Source organism: Zonotrichia leucophrys, chromosome 17 (assembly GCF_028769735.1).
Source record: "Zonotrichia leucophrys gambelii isolate GWCS_2022_RI chromosome 17, RI_Zleu_2.0, whole genome shotgun sequence".
In the NCBI taxonomy this organism is placed as follows: Eukaryota; Metazoa; Chordata; class Aves; order Passeriformes; family Passerellidae; genus Zonotrichia; species Zonotrichia leucophrys.
This window is the reverse complement of record NC_088186.1, coordinates 1,068,719-1,075,384: the sequence shown is the minus strand read 5'-3', so window position 1 is coordinate 1,075,384 and position 6,666 is coordinate 1,068,719. Positions and strand designations below refer to the sequence as shown.

The following is a 6,666-nucleotide window of genomic DNA, read 5'->3' as shown; positions in this document are numbered from 1 at the left end:
TTTCTGTCAAGACTTAATTGAGGAAATTTAATTTTCTTTCTTAACTGAATTGCTGTTGATAATTTAAATTAATTCTGTCTGGTCTGTCTAATTTAGCCATGAAAAACCTGGATCTTGGAGCTGTGCACAAGAATGTAGCAGATTTTAAAAATCAGCTTTACTGAATAGAAAGACGGTAACTTATGGCAGCCTAACAATAGATATTTCTTTGTTGTTTTGATGTAAAGCACTTAAGTTCTTCCACCTCAATCCACTGACATTCTCATTTTAAGAGAAAGAAATGCATTTTTGCAAATGGTACATCAACAGACTTTGGGAAAATTGAGTTTGGAGAAAAAAAATTGAATTAATTTTGTTTCTCTAAGCACTTTCCCATGTTTCAGATTTTGTACTGATAGATTGATGATATGATTTGCTTTAAAACCAGGTGGCCTCTTAGTTTCCATCTGTTGTGTCTATTGCTCTGTCTCTAGTGAGAAGCATTGCAGAGCTGTGCAGGCATCTGCACCCCGGAGAGAAACTCTGCGCCATCAGAAATGCTCCAGGAGAGAGAATCGACTTTCTCTGTCTCTTAAATGGATCAGAAACTCAAGCCCTGGATCTTGTTTATATTCACCCAAACTGATAGTGAATTTCTATAGCTAGGTGTAAGCAGCTTTATAACAAAACCAAAACTGAGTGATGTTTCCAGAAGAAACAGTTAAAATCTTCCCAAACAACCACGGCAGTTTTGGGTCTCTCTGGATGCTGGAGGTGGCACTGCTTTAGCAAGAAGGTTTTCCTAAAATATGAGTTTCTATGGATAAAAGCCATTTGAGCAAAGGTCTACCATCATGTTTCAGGTTCTGTAAAACACAGAATTATTTTGAAGTCTGTAAGTGGAGCCTACTGGAAAAAGTGACTTATTTGAACTGAAATGTCTTGGGCAGCAGGTTCCGCACAGCTCTGGTGTAGGTGGAGGTGATGCAATCAGTCTAGAGAGAGGGGACAGAGCAGCAACACGCCACGAGGGCTGCAGGCACTTCCTTGGAACACGGGCAGAGAAGCAGAGTGGGGCCTTTCCCGCTGCTCCCGGGAACGCGCGCAGCAAATCCCCGGCGCTGCGGGGCAGGGCGGCTCCGTGTGCCGCTGCCTGCTGCAGACAGCTGCAGCACACCTGGGGATGGGCAAACGGCGGGGCCGGGCCGCGGGCAGCGCGGGGAGAGCTCGGTCCCGTCCCCAAGGACGGCGCTCACCCACCGCGGGCCCGGCCTCAGCCCCGTCCCGTCCTGCGGGGACTGGCTCCCTGCTCGCTGCTCGTCTGCCCTACAGGAGTCATCGGAAAGAAGAAAAAGCGCTTTAAAGTAGTATTTTTACTAGCAAAGGGCTGCATGGAAATGGTTAGAGTGGCAAAGGTGCTTTTGCTGGCACAGCATGTTTCATTTGTGAGCTGCTCTAGGGCTGCTGTTAGCACTGAGCCGTGCCAGCGCTGGGAGCTTCCCGCCGTACCAGCAAACACCTCCACGGAAGTTTGACAAAGGTGACAGAACTTGACAAAATAGGAGCAATTGCCCTGGTCCCGAGCCCCGCCGCTGCACAGGGACCACTGCTGAGCCTCGCTCGTTTGGTTTGTGTTTATTGCCACGTTCGTGCTCACTTGTGAAAAAAACCTGTTGAATTTGAGGTTCAAATTCAATCTATGCCGAGTACTCATGCCTTAATTTGCAGACTGAGGATTTTCTATCCCAAAAGCTGGATAGATTCTGGAGCCAAACCCGTTCAGGCCGGTTCGTGCAGGAACTCGGCTGCGCCGCACTTGAGGCCCGGGGCTCCGAAACGCCTGGGCCGGACCTGCGATGGGTCCCGCTCCGAGGCGAGCGGCCCCGGCCGCCCTCCCGCAGCCGCGGCGGGAGGGGATGCCGGGCCCGGGGAGCCGGGGCGGGGGGAGCGGCGGGCGGCCCTTGGGTCCCGCGGGGCAGCGCCGCGTGGCCGTGGGGCCGTGGGGCCGTGGGGCCGTGGGGCCGGGGCCGCTCCAGGTGCGGGGCCGCAGGTGGCGCCGAGCGCGCACGCGCCGCCCCCCGCGCGCGGCCCCCGCCCGGCCTGCGTGGCAGCGGCGGCGCGCGCGCCCGAGCGGCGGCGCGTGCGCGGGAGCGCGGGGCGGGCGCGCGCGCGGCGAAGTTCCGTGCGGGACGCGGCGCCGCTCGCTCGGTCCTGCGGGGCTCCCGCGCCCCCGCGCCGGCACCGCCGCGCCTCCGCCGCGCCGCAGGTGAGACTCGGGGCCCTGCGCTCCGCCGGGCCGCGCCGCCCCGCGCCGGCGGTGTGTGCCCGCCCGCCGCGGGCCCCGGCCCCGCGCGGCGCCTCCGGGCAGCCCCGGCTGGGCCGCGGCACCGAGCGAGGGGCGGCGGGGGGATCGAGCGGCGGGGCCGTGCGGGAGCGGGAGCGGGGGGTCCGGGCCGCGGGGCCCGCACGTGCCCGGCCGGGAGCGGGAAGCGGCCGGGAGCGGCACCGGGCGGGTCAGCCCCGGCGCCGCCGGACGGGCCGAGCGGCGGCCTTGCGACTCGAGCAAAGTTGGGACCGTGGCACCAACACGAGCGTTTGCGCGCTCCGGCGTCGCTCGGAGGTTTGGGGGGTTTCCATTTCAGCAGCAGCTCTGCTCCGAGCCCACGCTCCCCGTTCCTGCCCCGCGCCCCTCCGAGCGCCGCTGCCCCCGAGCCCGGGATGTGCTCGGCTGTGCCCTCGGCGGTGCCCGGGGCTGGCGCAGGGCGGCCCCAGACCGTGCCCGGTGCTGCACGCTGGGGTCTCCTGAGAGCCGGCCCGGCCGTGCCCCGCTCCCTCTGCCGCGCTCTCTCGGAAGGTGGGAGCCCGCGGTAACCCCGCTGCCGGAGGAGGATTACACATGGCATGGGGAGAGCACATGCTACAGCTGAACTATCAAATACCATCTTTTCTCTCCAAAGTGTGATTTATGCTTGGTTCGAATAACGGTGAATTTCTGAGCCCATCTGTTTGTCTGCCTGTTCGCACACATGGAATAGCTCTGCCCATGGTGATTGCCTATGGCATTATTGCAGGAGAAGTAGTTTGATAGGAAATATTGTAGCAATTAGAAGTCCAGTGATGCAAGTTCCTGACACATTGAGACTGTCTTGCTGTCAGTTCTGTATCTCCTTTAAAAGTTCATTTTTTTGGTGAATCACTGTAAGCAACCGTTTAACTTCTGCAGCATTTCTACAGCTTTCACATTTGAGACATCTCTTGACATTGAGTCAAACTCTTTCCACTGTTATTTTTTTCCTGTAGACATTCTTTGTGACAGTCATGTTCTGTTAAGCAACAACAGAAAAAAAGAAGGAACTGCTTTTAGATAAGACTGTTGCTGCCTGTTTCCTCTGGCTCTGAGTCTTAGAGACCTAAAAAAATGGGAGCTGTGAGAAACTTTTATTGTGATGGAAAAAGAGCATCTTCTGTGGGAAGTGAGATTGTAGATGGAATGTGAGTGACTGCTGTCACCCCGAAGGAGTTGTCAGAGTAGAACCAAACTTTTGCTGTCTTAACACCTGTGATGTATAAAATGTTTCTGCTTGTTTAATTTTCCCCTCCTTCCTCTGGAATTCTGTTTTTTGACAAATAGGTATTTTGTGAGAGAGGATGGATGCATAATTGGAATGTTTTTATATACCTTTTCAAATTCTTCACTGTTCATTTTGTTGGGAGAAAACCAGATGAAGATGAATAACTTGAACCCCAAGCCCATATTGGGAAACAGGTTTTTTTGCAACACTTGCCCTCTATGATCCTGCCCGAAAAATTTTATGTCAGTCTGTAACACTGACTTATACATTGAAAATATTGAGCCTACACTGGCTTTTTCTTATTTCTTGCAGTTATCGAGGCTGTACTGGAGAAAATAGAGATTCTGATGCTTCTCATGCAATGTATTTTTGGGCTTTATTCACACCTACCTGTTGGTCTGAAGGGCTCTTGCAATGGCTTGAAAGAGGTTTTTACATAGAATGAGCTGTTGTTTACTCGGAGTAAAATGAGTATTTTTGTTTGAATGGGGGTAGGAGGCAGAAATGCCTGTGTGGTCTTTTCTCCTGCTCTGCCTCTGCTCTCTTGGCTGCAAAATGGGGGTGGTTACCAACAGGTCCTCTTCCTGAACACCTGCAGCTTTCTAGAAGTGTAAAGGATTAATTAGTGGATGTATTTTAGCATCTTTTCTTCCTTTATGTGATGCAAAATATATTTGACCTCAAGGCTATGAAAAATGTATAATAACAACCAACCTGGCAGAACAGACCAACCCGTGTGGCTGCAGCAGCCAACAGCTGGGGCAGGTGGGAGAAATCAAATGTATTCAGTCTGAATTTAAAGCAAGAAAAAAAGGAACTGTAGCTGGAGGAGCAGAGGAAGGACTTGCAGGAAGATTTCAAAAATGAAATGACGAAAGTGGAAATCTGGGCCTTGTAGGACATTTGCTTTGTCCTAAATGAAAGCTTAGATGGGCCCTTAGGGAAAATGAGTTTAATAGCCGAACTTCTGCTTTAGTGTTTGTCATTCTGACTTGCTTTTCTTAGAGGTTCTTGTTGCAAAGGAGCTTGTTCATGGTGATCTTCAGCAATGAGAACACTAAGTACAAGGAACCTCATTTTAGAAGCTGGGCTCACCTTCACCACTGAACAAACCTGTTTCTAATTGCAACTTCCACAGTTTTACTACAGCTCAGCACTTGTATAGACAGAGAGTGGTTGTGATGCTTTGTGTGGTTTGAGCACAGAATTATGGTTCTGGAAGTCGTGAATGGCCGTTCTGCCCATGACACACACTCCTGCATTTGCCTTGGAAACTCACTGAACCAGTCTGTTTTACCTTTTATGGGCAGCTGGTGACTAACCCAGTGTACACCTCCCCAGGTGCTTGACTGGGGTGTTTGTAGGAAATTATGTGATGTGTGTCCTTGTAGCCAGTATAAATACAAGATGCAGGAAAAAAATCTTGTAATATTGAAGGCAGAAACTTCATAGCTGAAATATAGTTTCTGATGATGACCTTGATACCACTTGTCACTGAAGATGCTGAAAGTGTAGCAAGAGAATGGTGAGCTGCTCTGCTCCTGGCTGTGGGACAGGCCCGGAGGCAGAGGAGGCGCTGTGCCCGTGCCACACTCCATGGACTGGGCAGAGTGGCCTTTCCCAGGACACAATCACGTGGAAGTTAAAGGTTGTCTAAAATGGGCAAAGTGAACACTGTCCTCTTAAAGGCAGAGGCCTTGAAAATAGTTGTTTTCTGTTACCAAACGCTGTTAAGCTGTGTTTATTGTACTCGCCCTCTGTAAAGCTTTCAGCAGAAGGACATGCCAGTACTCGGGCAGGCCCTGCTGCTCTCCTGGCAGGTCAGGGAGCGCTCTGGGAGATAAGAGCACCTTATCTGCAGCTGATGGGAGCAGTGGGGAGCATTCCGTGTGTCAGCACCGGGCAGTCTCCGTGGGCTCATGTCACTCCCTGCTGCTGCCCTGGAGGGTTCCCTGGTGCTCCCAGGCTGGCATTGCCCGTCCTGTGGGCTGCCTCAGCTCCCTGGGAACTGCTGCAGAACCCAGGAGCCCAGAGGGGCTGGATTCAATCAGAGAGCTCAGGGCCTGGCTCTTTGTGGCTGGGAAGGGCAGGTGGTGCTTTCCCAAGCTCTGTCCTTGCCTTTTCCCCTGGTGGGACTGAGGGATCCGAGCCTGATTTTGGGGATGGGTGCCCTGGGAACAGGCTGGACCCTGGGTCTCTCCACTTGTGAATTCCATGTTTCACTGCAGAGCTGTGTCTCTAAAGTTAAATGGAGGAACATGTAGTATCTAGGAGGTGAAAGAAGAGTTCAAAGTGTTCAAACTGAGAGGTGATGGTGGCCCAGTCAGTGTTTTTCTTTTTGAAGAAAAAAACCCAGAAGCCAAAACATTTGCTTGCAAAATCTGGATTTAGGTCTGACTTGAAGGTCATAGTGCTTTTTGGAATTGCTGCAGTGTGTCTGAGTTACATAGAAAATTAAACTGCACAAATTACTTATGGAGGTGTGTGTTTGTAAAGCCGGGCTGGGAGCTGCTGTCTGGAGCTGGCTGCAATGCAGGACGGGTAGAGCTGAGGTTCTGAGTGTGTGACCAAGAGCCAATTCTAGAGCCTGGCAGTAAAGTTTTGTTTAAAACCAGAAAAGCACAAGGAGTTATTTTTAATAGTGGTTCAAATGCAGAAGCCTGTGAAAGTGTCAGATCTTTTTGCAGGTAGATAAGTATTTTTCTATCTTGACATATTTTTTATATGCACCTTGAATTGAATCAAGATTACTTCAAGTTCCAACCTGTTCTAAGTATTTAAACATCTGGACTCACTGTAAGCGCCATTGCTGTCCAGACATGAGAAGGCTCTTGCATTGTTTTTTAACATTTAAAAATATTTCAGCAAAAAGCTGCATTTTCTCTTCTGTTAAAACAGTATATGTAGTTTCCAGTGTTAAATCTTGTGACATGGCTTATAACATGGCATGATACAATAAATTGCAAATAATTGTACAGTGTCAGTACAATTAAAGAAATTAAATTTCTAAATTATTTACTTCAGCGTGGTGCTACTTTAAGTGTCTGCTATCAGAGATTCCAGGCAGTGAACAGCTGTCTGTCGCAGATGGGAGAGGAAAAAAACCCTTAGCTTC

General features: G+C 50.9%; 1 protein-coding gene across 2 annotated transcripts in view; it reads left to right on the top strand.

Moving 5' to 3' along the window:
- The first annotated feature begins 2,143 nt into the window (after positions 1–2,143).
- Positions 2,144–6,666, top strand: part of NEK6 (NIMA related kinase 6) — a 44,184-nt gene continuing 39,661 nt past the window's right edge. Inside the window, exon 1 of one of the 2 annotated variants that reach the window (XM_064728079.1) lies at positions 2,144–2,245. The gene's annotated coding sequence lies outside the window, so the exon portion shown is untranslated. The remainder of the gene's footprint in view (positions 2,246–6,666) is intronic. The other variant, XM_064728080.1, reaches the window with a different exon arrangement.